The following is an 18,250-nucleotide window of genomic DNA, read 5'->3' on the forward strand; positions in this document are numbered from 1 at the left end:
TCTTGAGATAGGGGTGTCAACGGAGACATGTGAAAGGTTCACTTGATCAGAGACCAGAGCAAGGAAGATGCAGCCTTAAAATGGGGGAGGACATTCCAGGCCACATAAACAGGCATATCGCTCAACGGAACAGATTTGATCAATATGTCTGGGGCTTAGAGGATGAGGTGTGGAATCAAGTGATGTGCCTTAGAAGCGTTCATGGGGAGATGCTATGAGATACCCAGTTAAAAGATGTTGAGAAAATGGTTTTGTCCAATAGGCTGGAGCTTGGGGCAGAAATCAAGACTGGGAATTAATGTCTGTGATATAGAGCAAATAGATGACATTCAACTAGTTGAGGTCCCCTGAAGGAAGATTGTCAGTAGAGAAGGAAGTGATCATTGCTCACTTGCTGCTCCCCAATATTTGCAGTTCAGCAAAAGGAGAGGAGACTCTAATGGAGAAGGAGGCTAAGAGAAAAACAAAAAGCAGGATAAAGACGATGATTTAGAATCCAAGTGAATAGAGTTTTAAGACTGAGACATACCGGCAATGCCAGGGTACTGAGAGGTCATGTAATATGGGATCTGAGAATTAAGCTGGGAATTCAGTAAGGTCAAGGCATGGCATTGACAAGAGCGTTTTCAACAGAATGGTGAGAATAAAAGTGTGATGGGAACAGGCTCAAGAGACACCAAAGAGCAGAAAGTGGAGGCTGATGTGTTAGAAGTTTCTTAGGAGAGTTTCTTAGTATAAGAGAGCAGGCAAAATTATTGTGGCTGGAGGGAGAAAGGACTTCAAGGGAGGTATTTATTCTAATGAAGTGTTCTTAGATATTTTACAATAAATACACCACCAAATTTAATTATGTAAAAATAATTGACCCTGTCTGCTATAAATTAAGTCATGTATAACACCAAACACAAGGCATTTTTCTGGAGACTTTATAGATTTATTAGATATCAAGGTCAGAGTAAGTCCTCATGTTCTGCCTTCTTCTCAGACCAACATCCCTGCCTGTGAGGCAGCTCACTCCATATGTGGACAGACCAAACAGTCAAAAATCTGTTCTTCATGTGTACCGAACAGAAATCTGTCTTCTGGGAACTTCATTCGGTGTCCTAGTTCTGTCCCAGTGGGCCACACGAGGCTTGTCTGTCTCTTACTGCACATGAGCTGACCCTCTCTTCTCAGCCCCTCTCTTCTATAGGCCAACACTCCCATCCCCTGTCTTCTCTTTGTAGGATGTGATTTCACACCCCTTCCTCAATCCCACAACTGTTTCTCTCTGGTGGTGCAAGGGAAGCAAACCAAAGCAAAAACAGCATCATTTACTTGTGAAACTTTAGACCTTCCCTTGAAAATGATTCTCCTATTCAGCCACATAAGCCTCTCCAGAATCCAAGTGAAGAGGAATTGAGCAGAATAGAGGAAAGACAGAGTGTTCTCCTGATTTGGTAGAAAGAAGTTATTGAGAAGGTGGGTGGGTTCTTCTCAGTGGGCAGTTTGGTTGAGTGGAGCAGTCACCATTGTCATCTGACCACAGTGATGAGAGAGCCCTTGTTTGTGGACTCCCATGTGACATATGCGAGAGAACACACCTAGGTACACTACTGAGGGACCTCATATAATTTTCACGACCTTGTGAGCAGACATCTATATCCCCATTTAATATATGAGGAAATAAAGTCCCAGAAACTCTATATAGTCACATGGTTTTCAAGGGGTATCATTGGCATCAAACCAGCCTCTCTGGTCCCAGAGTGTCTCTTAGACTTGACCTGGATACTTCTCGTGTGCTCAGGTCCCCAGCCTGGAGTACTTTGGATGTTTTCTTTTCTCTGTTGTTCTTTAAGATGGGCCATTTCTTAACACATTTCATTACATTACAGTATGCTTTTCATTGTATTATACTCTTCAAATGTTTTCTTTTCTAAAATAGTTCATTAGGTTATATTTTGCTGATATTATTTTAGATACTGTAGAAGATGCTAAGAAGGGAAAAACTCAATGCCGACCCCTAAGGGGTTGATGATTCTGTGGAGAAGATAACATAAATACAACAAATAATTATGTAAAAGCAAACTATGCTGGATGATCTTAAAGAGAAACACTAATAAATTCTTTGGCCTCTAGAAATATATGTAGGGGTGGGGAGGACATTACCAAATGGAGAACCTTGACATTCTTCACGAAAAAGTTATGAGTCAGATGAGTTTCAGAGGGTGAGTCAATGAGATTCTCCGTAGGAGGACGTATTCCACATTTAGAGAGCAGTGTAATCAATGGAGTGGAGGCGGGGAACCTGAAGTCAGGGATGTCTTGTCAGGTCCTTCAGCTGGAACAAAGGATGCAGGTTAGAGATTAGTGACAGACAAGGTAGGAAAGCCAGGATGCACGGCAAAGGTATGATTAGTGTTTTATACCTAGCAGTGTCATACAGGATTTTTAAAGAAAAGTACAGCAGTAATTTTAGAACATATGGGAGGCTCACTTTTGGGGGGTTAGTAGGGGGTTGTTTTTTGGGGTTAAAAGGAAATAAATGTGTAGTTATTGTAAGAATAGTTCATTGTTTTTTACTTTTTAACACTTTGCAAAAACCATTTAATATATATGTATATATAAATTTTCCTCCATCTTTAAATCACATATTAAATGGTTTATACACACACACACACACACACACACACAAGAATAGGTACTATATTATGACCTATTTGGAATATTATAAAAAATGGGTTTTGCCCCCATCAATTTAACTTTAAAGCTTTCTTATTATCTGAGGTATTGTTTTTTCGTATCTTTAGTTTTCATCGATTAAACACAATTTACAAAGTCATTGCTACTAAAAAATAAATAAAAATTTTAGGGGCAAATGTGTTCTGATTCTCCTGTTAAGTGAAGTATGCTGTTATATATTGAGACTATTAGTTTCAAACTAGCAAGTAAACAAACTGGGGAAATAGGAAAGATTGTCCATAAGGAAAAAAAACAACTGCTTAAGCTGAGATTTTTCTACAGCCTTTATTTCACCTTCAGTAAATATTTCAAGTGGAGAAGTTTAATTTGTTTTAAGTTAAGGCAGCCACAGCAGATTGTCAGACTTCGCTCTTCCCCCGGTGTCTCTCAGGATTGTACATGGAATTCTTGCTTGACTCAAAGCTGTCAAATACTAATGTTGATGTGAATTAATGGATAAGATGTTAACTGCAGACTCCTCAGAGAAAAAGTCCCCATTCAGTTCTATTTCTGTACCTTTCAAATTCTAATTTATGTCCCGACCCTTTATCTGTTTAAACCCATTTAATACCAAAACTCATTTTTGCGATTGATTTTCTGTTAAGAGGATGGAATATTTTTACATTAGTGGGTTTTTATATACAGCTTGTGAAAGACAAGAATTTAAAATAAATGAGGGTCATGTTGAAATTCCTGGTAGAAAATGGTTTTTGACATTACTAGTCACTTTTCTCAGACAGCCAAAACTATTAGCAGAATTTGTCTTTATTACATATTTCTTCAGCAATCCCATGCAATGCCTAACAAATACCCATGATCTCTCTTAAAAGGAAGGATTGAAAAAGAAAGCATTTAAAACTGCGGGTCTTTCTAATTTTGCTTTTGCATACGACTAGTTGACCATTTACTGGGAGGAGGCTGTATGTAAATGGACAAACCACCGACCCACTAAGTGCTCCTGGTGCTGGGTGCCCTCTGAGCAGCCATGCTGGATGAGTCTTTCCAGGGCAGCAGTGAGCAGGTCAGTCTGAATGTTGAGTAGGGAGAGCAAATGTGGTTGAGTCACTAGGGAGGTTCTTTAAAAAGAGCATGTCTCGCCTTCTCCCTCCTAATGTTTATCAGAGCTGCAAGGGAAGGGAGCCAAGACATGTGTGTTTTGAAAGAGCTCTGGTAAATCTGATATAACCCATTCCTCCCTCCTTCCCAATCACTACCGTCCATACATAGGGGCAGCTTGGCCCGCTGAGAAAATTTGTTTTCTTTCTCTTGACCTTGCTTGTCCCAGAGCCCAATCATCCACTGGTCAGACCTTTCATTGGCTGTCCAATTTCTATCTTCTCAGAGGGCAAAACCGTATAATAATCTCTACAGAAGAACCTGTAGAATAGTACCTGCCTTTCTGTGGGATACTATATCACTGATCACTTCAGTCTTAGAGTATTTTACACATTGTCAGTGTCATCTATATGTAAATTGTCTATTGAGTTCACTACTGAGAAAGACACTTCCAGGCACAGATCATATAATATAGTTCTTTTTTCCTACTGACCAGAGCACACAGCCTCAACAGTGTAGTTAAATTTTCTGTGGATCTTGTTGTTGACACTGATGTTTCAGTCTCAACTGTGCCCCTTAGCCCTTATTCTGCTCTGAGACACCTGTTACTGATGAAGCAGACAGATGGCAGGAATTGAAGTGTCTTGAGGGCCAGCTAAATTGTTTAGATCTATAGGTTCTTCAGACAAAGGACAAAGGTGAAACATATGAGACATTTACATTCTAAGGTAGGTGACCAATAAAATGTTGCTGTCATTACTCTTCAGCAAAACATACACGAACCCAAGGTGGGCATTAGCTTCTTTTATTCTGGGTGACCCTCTACCTGATTCTAAATTGATATATTATCACCATAATCCTAATTTACAGTAGTTCTATGTGGCATAAAGGATTTTCTACCAAATAATAAGTCTGGCCTAAATACACTTCCATGATCACAAATGACAACCCTGGATTTTCAACTAAGTGAGAATTAGAGGCAATGAACGCACAGAAGACCGCCTGCCACCAAGTTCAGCATGTTACAGAGCCAGGGCGACAGGTATTCTAATCTCTCACAGCAATATTGCCACAACAGATCCTGTGTAAGAGAGGATGTGGGGAGGGAAAAGGGAAGAAGATATTAAATGAGAGGAACTTGCTAAAGTGGTTAAGTTCCTTTTACGCTCCTCTCTGTCTGAGCCGTTCACCCCACACACGTAGCGCTCATCATACCTTTCTCATCCGGCTGCAGGCATCCCGCACTGTCCTGCTCCTCCTGGGTCAGGGTGATTGTGTGGGCTTTTCTCCAGCCCCGTTTTAAATGCTCCTTATTGTCAGTAGTGTTTATCACAGTGAGATTTGTAACAGCCTAAATATCTAAAAGTAGGAGATTGGTCGGATCATGAAGTGTAGCCATTCGCTGGAACAGTGGGACAGCCTGTATTAGCAGGGGTGTCTAACCTTTTGGCATCTCTGGGTCACACTGGAAGAAGGTGCTCTTGGGCCACACATTAAATACACAAACACTAGCAAAAATAGAAAGGTTTTAAGTAAATTTATGATTTTGTGTTGGGCCACGTTCATAGCCATCCCGAGCTGTATGTGGTCTGTGGGCCACGGATTGGACCCCCCTCCAATGGTGTAAGAGTTCTGGTAAACGATTATGAAGAAGAATATTATCTTATTTCTTTCCCTGAGATGTATCAAAAACAATAAAAGAGAATGAAAAATAATGGAATAAACAACTTTAGTAAACGTGAAAATAACCATAGTCCAACATCCTACAGTAATAACTGCCAAATAATAGTGGCATTTGGATCAACTCAGGTGAAAGACACAAAGTTCTCCAGAGCTCATATGAGGGGGTGAGCCTCTCTACATGTAAGCATCATGGTCCTGAAACAATCCTATACAACGATTTTGGGACTGAGGCACGACCAGCCATTGTGGATAAGGAAAGCTTTCTTACACAGACCTACTTTCCTCCTGAAGCACCTGGAAGAATCAGGGTTAAAGAAAGAGACATAGATGTAAGGATGTTCTCTGAGAACTAGATAAATGGAATTTAGCAGTTTATTAAAATAATAATATACCACTAATAGGTTTTCTTTTAGAAATGTAGGGATGATTCACTCTTATAAATGTTATTAATATAACATTAATAATAGAGGAGAAAAACCATGTATTTACCCAAATATAAAATAAGTTACATAAAATTTGTATTTAGTTCTGATTTTAAACTATCTTCGTAGAATGTATCTAGTCACATTCAGGCCTTAAATATTTTAGAAATATTTCCACTGAAGTCAGCAGTCATACACCAGCCAACATAATGAAACAAGAATAAAATATGTAAATTTGAAGTGGTGTGTTAAACTTATTAGTTACCCTCATATGAATGCATTACTAGGAAATATGGGAGAATCCACTGAAAAAATTGTTAAAAAACAGTAAGAAAAATCAGTAAAGTGTCATTTCAAATACGGAAAAATTATATGAAGAAAAATTTGAACACCCTTTTGAGGGATATATAAAAATGATATGACTAATTTGAAAGACATTTCTTGGACATGAAATCTCACTGTAAAAATGTCACATCTTAAATTAAGCTAAAATTGCTCTCTTGAGCAAGATATTAGCAAGCAGTTTTAAAATTTGAATTAGTCAAAAAGCTTATATTCATTTGGGAAAATAAACCTTTTGTAGTATCCAGAAAAATTAGCAAAAGAAGAATTGTGAGAGAAAACTAATTCTATCAGACATTGGAATATATGTAACAACCACCTTAAATTATACAGATAAATCCTTGGAGCAGAATATATGGTCTAAAAATAGGCCCATAGATGTCAAGGATAGATAGTCATCAAATAATTTGGAGACAGTGGATGACCATGGCAAATAGGGAGGGAACCAGGTGTCATATTACCTGATGTCTTCACATCTTGAATGTTCTTAAGCACACATTTTCATACCCTCACACGCACAATTTCAAGTAGACCATGTATTTAAATACATTTGTTTGAAGTTGGCATCTTATAGGCTAACACCTCTTCATTACTGGTGATTTAACATGGTTTAATGCAAATTTAAAAACATGAGACCATGGAATTAACAGAAATTATGGAGTGTATTTTTCTTTTTTATAATCTAGCAATGAAGAAATTCTTTATTAGTTAAGTCAGAAACAGAACCAAAGAGGGCTTGATTTATAGACTTCAGTCTTTAGACTTCAGTACTATAAAAATATGTGTACAACAAAATGTATAACGAGACATAAAGAAAATTAAAAACTTGGAGAAAAATATTTGTTATATTTAAGACAAACTATATAATTTTGTAACAGACAATAGTCTTTATAAATCAATGAGCAAAAGATAATCAATGAGTAGAAAATGAGCAAAAGACATAAGAAAACATTTAGGTAGAGTTCCAGCAAGTAAAGATGTGTGTAAAGTCAAATGAATAGTTTTGTTTATAAGGTTTTATCTGGTTCTGCACACTTGCATTCATATGCAAAACCAGTTCACAGAGTTGTTCATTACAGCATTTTGGGTAAAGCTAGAAATATCCTAAGTTATTCTATAGGGAATTCTTCACAAATAATAAAATGCATCCATTCAATGAAGTATTATGCATCAAAGATTTGTATATATGTAGAAGCATATATACACTTTCATCCCAGCAGTCTCTGCAAATGCAAGAGTGAGTGATCATATATGAATATTAACTTGTTATACTAAACATTATATTAAAATGTAAGGATAATGAAGAAGCTATTAATACTTATAGACATCAAGATAAAGAGAAAAAAGTTAGACAAAATATAATGTGATTCTATTTGTGGTCTTATTCCCCTCTCTCCTTACCATACGTATTGAACCTTGTGTCAGGCACCATTTTAAGTGCTTTTCTTGAGTTATCTTCTTTAAACCACACAACAACCCCAAAGAAAGCTTATATTATGTCCCCACATTAGACAATGAGGCTATTGAGGCAAAAACTTGAATACTTTGCCAAAGATTCCCAGAGGTGATCAATGCCAGAGGCAGGATTTGAAAGCAGGCAGTCCGGCTTCAGGGCTTCTGTTGATGACTTGTAAGTAATCATGCTTTTCTGTACATATATGCACAGAAACCATCATGCAGATTCACACAAAAAAATGTTTGGGAGAAAATAGCTTCATACTGGATAAAACAGTATAAATCATTGCTATTCCTTATATATTTTTCTCTATGTATTATTTACAATGCATTTTTGCAAGACATTTTAATAAGATGTTTTCATTTAAATTATAAATAATTATATGTCAATGATACATTCTGTGGTCATTCTACGATTTAACTGTGCAACTTTTTTTTTTTAATCAGGCAAAATACTTTATTGTGTACTATAAAAAAACCTAAAGCACATGGGTCTGCCTTGTCCTCTAGTGGCAAATTTAGCATATTCCCTGGCAGCTTGTTGTAGCATTTTATATTTATATTTTCCACTAAGAACGCGGTCATGTCGACACTTGCTTGTGTGGGCTTTCCTGTGCACCTTTTATCCATCTCTGTTTTCTCAGGGAGAAGCTGCACCAACTGCAGTTTTCTACTAAGCGCCTCTGGGAATGTTTTTGCTTGTTTGCTTCAGGCTGCTTTTTATCTTACTGAATATCTAAACAGCCTGTGCCAAGTTCCATTTTCTCAGTTTAGTTTCCCTCCTGCCATTCTTTTTTTTTCTCTTTGCTGTCTATCACTGGTTTTTCTAAAAATGCTGATTTCAATTTCAAGACTCAGTGCAATACTAATAATATCTTGTCTTTCCTTCATGTTCATATTTTCAAGGCTTACCTGTGTGTCTCCCCAGTATTGGGGGTTGGCGCAGAGTCATGGTTCAGAGTGCAGGCTCTGCGACCATCTGCTGGAGTGTGACTGCTCCTTGGCTACTTAGGTGTGCAACTTTGGATGCCTCTCTCTGCCTTCGTTTGGCCAAACAAACAAAGTTTGGCCTTCGTTTGGCCAAACAAATACCCTAATAATGGGTATTAGGAGAATAGACCTTGCTTTGATGTGGAGATCAAATGTTTTTCTGTGCCGAGTGCTCATAAACACATAATCAGTATGTTTACAAATGTTGGCCATTAAACACTTAAGTAAATTCAGCTGTATCCATTGGACATGGAAGAGACAGGAAAAAGGGAATAGAAATGTGTCCAGTTGGTCCTGGTGACCCCTCCGGTCTCCCCTCTGGCTCCAGGACACATATGAGGAGAATGTAGTGGAAGTCCAGGGCGGGCTCTCCTCTCAGTCAGTCTCGGTGCCCACTCACCCTCCGCGTGGGCCTCTCACCTCCCTGACTGTGGTTCTTGGTTTCAAGACAGGTGATTTTCGTACGAGACGGCTAACACCTGTTAATTGTGCCAACCTATGAATTGGCCTTCATTTGGCTGTTTTTGACCTACAAAATTAGCAGTTTTATGTGGTTCAACCTAGTAAATTATCAGGTAATCAGCTGGAAAATTCTTAGTTTTTGCCCCCATTAGAATCTAACCCTATGGAAGATTAGACATTATGTATATTTTTCTCATCACTGCTTCCCCCCCCCCAGAAAGTATGTTTTCTGTTATTTTCTCCCTTTATTGTTTGGGTATGTCTATTTCTGAAGCAATTTTGGTTAGTGAAAATATGTCTTTGATGGTTCCCCACAGCCAGCCTGTCCTTGCTTCTTTCCTCAACTGCCCCAGGGCTCGCATATTGTCTAATCCTTCACATCTGCTCTTAGGAAAGGACCTAACAAATTCAATCGTGCAGAGAAGCAAATGACAAACAAGGCAGAGTGCTCTGCTCCAGGAGATGTGCAGATTCCGTTAACCGGCATCCTCTTTAAAATGGCTCAAATGACAACTTACAGGCAGAAAGGCTCTGCTCCATCTCAGAAAGCTCTCTCGGAGTTGGGGCTGCCCGACAAGCTCAGAGGCAGGAGAATTTCTGCGACCTGTAGCTTCCCAGACTTTGAAGACAGGGAGTTCCCTGTGTCTCCAATTTTCCTGCTGAAGACTTTAAGACCACGCATAGGAATTGTGATAAAATAGATGGTGCTTATTTATAACTTTCTTATTATCCTACAGTCCTCACAGTGACCTTCAGAGGTGGGTGCACCTTCTCGTTGTGCCCATTTCAGAGATGAAGAGGAGACTGACTGTAGTGAGGTAACCTGTGCAGGGTCACCCTGCTGGGAGTGGCAGAGATATCACCACAGAGTCTAGGACTGTGGGTTGGTGGTGTGAGAAATGGAATGTTGGTTGCCCTGGTTGGTTGGAGTCCTACAGGCTCCTCCCCTCTGAGCTCCCTTGATTCTAGGACATAACCCATGAGGCCAGTGTGTCCTAGACGTCCTGGCTCGCAGGGCTTCTTCAAGGAGGGTCACTACTTAGAATTTGAATAGAGGTAACTTATAATATTTTAGTGTATTCCCTTTTAGCGCAAAATCACTTTTACTTTGGTAAATATATTACTAGATAGCAGCTTATTTATTGTTCTTTATAAATAAAATAATTATAAAATATATAAGGTTTGTAATACTTCAAAAGTCTTCTACTCTAATAAAAGTACTAGTTTAATTTTAATAGCACTTTATCAATTTTTTGTTTATAAATTTATTTACTTATATAGGCCATACTTACAGCCTGAAGCTAGATATAATATGATTCTAAAAAACAACTTAAATGATAACAACCTTCCCCAAAGTATTTGTAAAATAGGAAATGAACTTGCACTGAAGAATTCTAAATATCAACAAATGTTGAAAAGGCCACTATATAAGTGGCTAATAGTGTTTGAAGTGCAAGGAACTGATGCAACACAATCGGGCTAAAAGAAAGTAGAACCTTTGTGTTTGGGCCTATTAATAATTATGGAAGTGGTGAGTCATCATTTATTTTGCCGAAGAAAAAGTATCACTTTCTAGAATTAATAAATAAAAAATCAGTTTCTTTGCAGAGTAGTTGCAACTTTAAACTGTAGCTTGTGGTATATTATTTGGAAACCAGGAGAGCCATTTACATTTCAAAAGCCCTTTGAAATTAGACATTCACAGGATAAATGATCACAAGGTGATATAACATGATTCTCCTGCTGCCATAACTTCATATCTGCAGGATGGCCATATTTTATCAGTTAGATCTTTTTTTTCAAAGTTCATTCGGTGTGGACGTGTGCACACACAGACACCAGTGAGCCCTTTCATGGAGCGAGCGTGACTAGCTCCATAGAAAACTAGGTAAACATGGACTTTATTCACACAGGGAGGAATGTGACCATGACTGTGGAAGTGTTTCAGAAAGAGATTTTGAGAGGAGGAGACAGAACTCACAGCAATGGTGATTTCACAGGAGCGCTTGCTTTTGAGGTAGGTACTAGGAGGACAGTATTTTACCAGATACAACAGAGCTGCTGAAGGTATCCACGGTGGCAGGGCCAACTGAGTGAAGATAGGGTGAGAGGCAGCTAAAGTGATGAGCCCGCAGTGTGTTGGGGAATGAGGAAGGGCACAGTGCAGCCGAAACAGGCTGTGGTGCAGTTCAAGTAGAGCTATGTGGGTTATTGCCGGCAATACTAGAAAGTAGGTTGAGGCCAGGTCGGACAAAGAGTTTTGAGTTCTGGGATACGGCATAAGAACCTAGCCGGGCACTGGTAACCCATTTTAAGGTGGCAAGGGAATGATGTTATCAGAGTTATGCTCTAAAAAAATGAATCTCTGTGTAGTCAAGTGAAGCAGGGAGCAGGGAGACGAGTCAGGAAGCATAGGAAAGATGCATTCACATCAGCTGGGGGTATTTATTTATTTATTCACATTATTTATTGTTGTTCAAGTACAGTGGTCTCCATTTCCCCTCCATCACTACTCTTACCCCAGCCATCCCCACTTCTTACCCTTGATCCTACCTCCTTTGGCTGTGTCCATGTGTCCTTTATACATGTTCCTGACAACCCTTCCCCCTTTTCCCACCATTATCCCCTCCTACCTCCCCTCTGGTTACTATCAGTTTATTCTTAATTTCATTGTCTCTGGTTATATTTTGCTTGCTTGTTTGTTTTGTTGATTAGGTTCCACTTATAGGTGAGATCATGTGATATTTGTCCCTCACTGCCTGGCTTATTTCACTTAGCATAATGCTCTCTAGTTCCATCCATGCTTTTGCCAAGGGTAGGAGCTCCTTCTCTTTTTCTGCCGTGTAGTAGTCCATTGTGTAAATGTACTATAGTTTTTTGATCCATTCACTTACTGATGGGCACTTAGGTTACTTCCAGCACTTGGCTATTGTGAATTGTGCTGCTATGAACATTGGGGTGCATGGGGATATTTACATAAACACCACACCCCGGTCCCAGCAGCAGTGGTTCTGATTCAGTGAGTCTGGAGGGGCCCAGGGCTCTGCAATGTCAACAGTGGCTCCACATGATTCTTAGACTCGTAGAACATGCAGAAGCCTTTAAGAGACATCAGAAAGAGTTAGGAGATACTAAAGTAAAACTGTAGTAAGAGTGGCTTGAGGATAGAAGGAGTATGAGCAATCAATCAAAGGTGACTGAGGTTCAGGATTGGGCAGGGAGCGAGGCTTTACCTCTGTTGTAGGTAGTACTTGCCACACAATAACTGTATGTTTTCATGGCTGTGTTCCTACCCTAAAATTCCAGTGCTCACTGAGTAAATATTTGTAGAATGACACCATTCTTTGCAAGATCAGTGATACCTCCATACATCTCGTCCTTCTCTCAGAAGACCAAGAGGTTGCTCCCTTAGAGGCCTTGGGTGCGCTCTATGGCTGATGATGGGGAACAGCCTGGAGCTCTTCCCTGTCCCTGCCCCAGCAGGCATCTTCTCACACCTGTGCATATGAAAGTACGAGCCCAGCAGGCCAGAAATGGGTTAGCCTGCTCCGGTTGGCCCGTAGTTCACTTAGCTGCCAGTGCTAAGTCCGGAGACGTGCTCTGGAAGCAGTTCTTCGCACATACCAGTTTGCACATCAGTGGTTCCTGAGGCCTCCTGAGAAAAAATTTTAAATGCTTTCACTGTGGTTAGCTCTGCAATGGTAGAGTTCAGTAGAGTTTACCAAGTTGAGAAAAATTGGTAAACGCAGAAAATAAATTGTTTAAAAAGCCAAGAGAAAAGCAACATCATAGGTGTTGAGAATGCCCTACATTAAGCGCTGGATAGCCTTTGTGTGCATGCTCAAGTTGAAGTACATGTGTTCTAGTTATCCATGGCTCTGTAACAAACTACAAAAATGTTGTCACAAAAAACAGCCATTTATATTATGATCACATGTTTTGTGGATTAGGAGTTTGGCCAGGACCCAGGAAGGACTGCTTGCATGCGTTCCGCAATGTCTCGGTCCTCAGCTAGAAGACTTGGATGCTGGGGGTTGGGATCATCTCAAAACTCTCTGACCACAACTGCTGCTCCTGGTTCTTGGCTAAGACATTACCAGGAAGACCTGCATGTGGCTTCTCCACGATGCCTGGTCGTCCTCTACACATAGTAGCTGAGTTCCAAGGTCAAGAGACTCAAGAGAGTGAGTCAGGCAGGAGCCTTTTTGCCTTTGAGACCCAGCCTCTAAAGTCACATAGCACCACTTCTGATGCATCTCACTGTCACAGCAGTCCCAAAAGGCCACCAAGTTTCCGGAGGAGGGAGAATAATCTATACCTCCTAATGGAGTGCTGGCAAGGCTCCAGGAGAGTATGTAGGACCAGGAAGAGTGTTGTGTGGTTGTTTTTTCAGTCGTACAACCTTCCACAACATGATGTTTAAACCTGAAGCACCTCTACATTCCTACATTAAACCCGTGGGTCCTGTTTAGTGGGAAACAGCAGGTATACTGTCATTATATTTGTAGATTTGCAATTTTTACTCTAAACAGATGCAGTCAAATGTCTTCTGAAATAAATTAGAATATTAAATCAATGTTTTCAGAGATTTAATAGATTTTCAGGTGGATAAGCTGGAACTAAAAGGTGACTCCTACTGTTAAAAATATTAATGAAATAACAGAGAAGTGACAGTACTATAAACTATAATTTAGATGAATTTATAAGAGAAACATGTTTAAAGTAGCAGTTAAAATTTTTTATTATGAAAGTTAGCAGGGAAGCACGGCTGTAGACTTCACGGGGTTAACCAGCCTTAAACTTTCAAAGCAGGAAACCTGAAATCAAAGTCAGACTATTGTAATTGAAGAATGTGAAATTTTAGGGTTCATGAAGTTAATAAAGGAAATAATTTTCTATTGTTTTGTGTCCCATGATCAAAAAGAACTGTTTCTGCTATGTAGATTTGTATATTTAATAAAAAAGATGGCACTTTACCAACACTCAGACACACACACACGTACACATTCACACCCATGCAAACATCGCGTTGCATCGCAGTATAGGTGGGGAAGGGAAAGGCAGGGAGTAAAGATGTGAGCTTGTCCCGAGGGCCGTTTCCTTCTGGTGTTTGCTTTCCAAGTGAGGCCCACCTGATGCTCTCAGTGAACATGTCAGTTTGCAAAGGATTAGTCAGCCGCCAAGAACATTGAATAATATACTCTTGGAAACAGATTTACTGAAAGAAGCAAACAAATAAACCAACAAATAAACACTGTCTATGAGAATGCTGTGAAGTGTGCACAGCAGGACCCAAAGATCAACCCTGCTGTGTGTGCTGGTACTTCCCCCACAGACACCTGCTAGTTGGGTATCCCAACAGCACTCAGGAGCTGTGGGGCTGCAACATTAGGCCCACTTTGCACACTTGAGAATCAGTGCGTGTCTAACAATTTTTATTTATTTTGGATATATCTTAAAGCTATAGAATGTGAATACATACAACCAGTAGCTGCATGAAGCAAACAGCTAATGCAGATTAGGTTTAACTTTAGTAAACAAAGATGGGTTGGTACATATGAAAAAAAAAAGAGAAAAGAAAAGAAACCACAGCAGGAATAATTTAACAGCTGACTGAATGGCTACCAGAAAGACAAGCACGGACATGCTAGCCGATTAGTCAAGGTCCACTTGGTTCTCACTTGGCGCGTTGTGCAATAGTTGTTTCCCAGAACATTGCTGCTAATGCTGCAAGAATTGTAAGGGAAACTTTGTTTAAATGGACCATTTGAAAGGTGCTATATTCACATCATGTTGCTAAGATGGAAGGTAATAATGATAAAAGTGATCACGGATTTAGTGTCCATTATGTTCCAGGCACTGTGCTTTCTGTATGGCACATAGATGGCCCATGTCACTCCCCTGCAACCCTGTGGGGTAGCTGTTACTTGTCTCCCCATGCAGACCTACGGAAACTGATGCTCAGGTAGGGTAATAAACTTGCTCAAGGTCACAGAGTTGGTAAGGGGTGGTGAACTTAGGTCATTCTGAATTCAGTGATTATGCTTATCCCCATGACAACACCCTCTAAAAATAGAAAGACATTTCAGGTGATTGCTGAACTGTATTGAAATGCAGTGTCACTGCTCTCTAAAATGTTATCAGCAATCAACATAATTACATTATCATACAAATATTTTAAGAATCTAAAGGACTGGTTTTTAAACTTCAGTTTGCGTAAGGATTGCATGGGAAGAGTGTCCAAAGCAGACTTCTATGCCTTAGACCACTCTCTAACTGTCATTGGCAAATATATCTATACAGGCATATTTATATAGATATATATCAACACGGTACATCTTCATTACTCTCCTATTTTGAGGTTCAAATTGTAATTACAAACTGGTATTGGCGTCCACTTTCACAGGCTGGAAGCAGGAGAGTCTTGCATACCTGGGTCTTTGTAACTAACTGCTAAAAAGGTGACTCAGAGCCTGGATAAACATCTCTAATGTTTTTTTTTTTTTTGGTAGAGTTAAAATATATGCTATAGTTACAAGTGGGACAGAACTTCAGCGTTATTTGAAAATGAACCTGTTCTGCTTCTTAGTCATAGAATTTTGCCTTTTAGGATAAATGTTATTTTAAAATAGGTAGGTGCTATTATCACAAATTGTTTGATAATCTCAATCATAATTTTTAAATGATTGGCCTGATTCTTGAACCTATGCATTAGAATGCCAGGGTGACAGACTTTTATAGAAAAATCTCAGCAAATCCATGTAGAGAAGTTGTAATTTATGTAAGTCTCAAGATTACATGTTCAGCATTTTTTGAGGATAAGTTTTCTGAAAGCTTCTTGAACATTTATTCCCATACCTCAGATTGGAGAATGATGATTTGGGGCCATCTGAGAGAAGAAGCATTGTGGGAAGTGAGATCCAACCTACTTTCTTATCCTCTCTCTCTAGCTTCTCCTCTCCATGGGGCCTAAACCACCTCTGAGTGCCTCATTCTCAGAAAAGTATTTCTCTTTCTCTAACCCTTCTTTTTCATTGCTGGAGCCTATTCAGCAAGGTGTTGTCTAATTAGAGCAATTGAGAATGAGGTGTGAGTGACAAAGATCTGCTTTCCCGGTGGTATTTGCATTCCTGAAATATTTATTTCGCTACTAACCACAGGCAACTCCCTGCTCCAGAATTTGTGGCCGAGTTGTGTTCCATGCTGCCGTGCCTTACCAGGAGAATACACCAACCCTACATCAGCCATTTAACATGGAACACCATGAGCAAAATTTATGGAATCACTTTCATTGTGTAGTCTTGGGCAAGTCTACATTGATTCTCTTTACCTCTGCTCTCTCCCATTTTAAGTGACTTTTTATCCCCTAACAGGAAGTGGGTCACCGTTAGGGAGAGACTTTTTCTATAGCCAATCTTTCCAACTGTAGAAGAGTTTTGGGGTATCTAACAGTAACGAGCATTATTTCTGACTTTCTGGGGCTAATGGGTTTTGTGACATCACGCAGGCCACAGACTCAAACTGCTTCCTACCTCATACAAAGTGATCTAATCCTAAAATTCTAATATTCTGAATCCTTTTATTTGGTTTATTGCCTTAACTTGTCCAGTAAGATATATGAAATAAACAATTTTATAAGAAGCAACACATCTCCTACTGAAGCAAATTGTTTTAACAGCTAAGTAGATTTCTGTGTACTTTAAATACATGAAATTAATGGACCATGCCTTTAACTAGGGTAGTGAGAGAACTGAATTAATTAATTGACAATTGGTAAAAATATAAACATACATTTCTTTGTAGAAATTTCAATCTATGTAAATTGTAGTAAAATTACTTTGGTTGTCAGACTTATTGTAGTAAAATGCTAAGTATTATGTAACAACAATATCACCCAGACACCCTAAAGGATGTTATCAAAGATAGAGACATTTTATTTTTAGAAATATCGATTCCCACTGGCCTCTCAAGTGCTTAAGGCTAGTCCAAGGTTGTGGTTTTGAAGATTCCTCATCCCCACTTTATCAGGAAGTGACTGGAAAGAGTTTTGTCATTGTACCTATAAATAAGATCATCTCTTTGCAAAGGCATTGTGAAAACGTGATGATGCACAAATTAGCACAATTTTAAAAAACTGTATTATAAACAAGTTCATTGTAAATAGCAAGTAAGCAAGAGACAACTTAAAGTAAGCTAAGTCACATGTAACTCTTCCTATTTTAAATTATTTAAGAAAATAAAATGCTGATATTCTTGCTACTGAAGAGAAATCTCTCCTTTGTCACCTAAGTCACTGAAAAGAACAAAAACCAAATTTTGACCTACATGGAAATGGCCAGCAAGATGAGTACTGGCTGGCCCAGCACAGAGGGAGTCCACTGAAAGCCAAGTCTTGGGAGGGGATGAACATACAGAGACTCATTACTTTGGTCGTAATGCTAGGGGAAGGTAAAGGACTGTTTTTGGACTAAAGGAGTCCATTTGTCTGCAAGCCCACAGCCCTATAAGACATGAAAAGAAGTTTGCAGCAAAGAAAGTTAGTGTTTATTTTCAGAAAGCGACCCAGGCCCAGAGTCACAGGTGAGCTAATACGCAAAGACCTGGCTCTCTGTTAGCTTCTGGAGATGGATCATACAAGGGGAAATCATTCATCATGGTGCCTGAGGGAGTGAGGGTCGTGGTCAGGGTCATGGTCTCTACTGATTGGTCAGTGCCTGGGGGGTGGGGATTAGTTGATTTTTGAATCAGGTCATGATGTCAGCTCCATCTGGTCTCCCGCATTTCTGGGTTTGGAGCTAAAACACAACTGAAGAGTAAATGTTATCTCTAGTTAGACTGAAAGTCTGTCTCTGTGCTCAACAGACCTGAGATTTTGTTCCTAAGATTATTGGATGCTGATCATCAGAACCTGAGGGCTTAATGATTTAGGCAGTGGTCCTGCAAGGGAGGAAGGGGCAGGTGAGTCAGGATGGTGGACGGGGCCAGTTTGAATCAAAAAGAAAGGAAGAAGGAAAGGTCATACTACAGACATGAAATTTCTGCACAGTTATAGGATTTGGCTCAGATATCAAATTGCTTCTTTCATCTGATTTTTATCTAGTTTTTATTTTTGGTTCACA

The 18,250-nt window shown here is 39.4% G+C and overlaps 1 protein-coding gene across 9 annotated transcripts in view; it reads left to right on the forward strand.

The window, feature by feature from the left end:
• SYNE1 (spectrin repeat containing nuclear envelope protein 1) overlaps positions 1-18,250 on the forward strand; it is a 404,650-nt gene that overhangs the window by 30,145 nt on the left and 356,255 nt on the right. Inside the window, exon 1 of one of the 9 annotated variants that reach the window (XM_053668742.1) lies at positions 11,068-11,148. The exons of the other annotated variants lie outside the window; for them this stretch is intronic. The gene's annotated coding sequence lies outside the window, so the exon portion shown is untranslated. Of the gene's footprint in view, positions 1-11,067; positions 11,149-18,250 lie in introns of those variants that run through there. 9 annotated transcript variants of the gene reach the window in all.

Source organism: Artibeus jamaicensis, unplaced genomic scaffold (assembly GCF_021234435.1).
Source record: "Artibeus jamaicensis isolate MK-2021 breed Jamaican fruit bat unplaced genomic scaffold, CSHL_Jam_final contig_497, whole genome shotgun sequence".
NCBI lineage: Eukaryota > Metazoa > Chordata > Mammalia > Chiroptera > Phyllostomidae > Artibeus > Artibeus jamaicensis.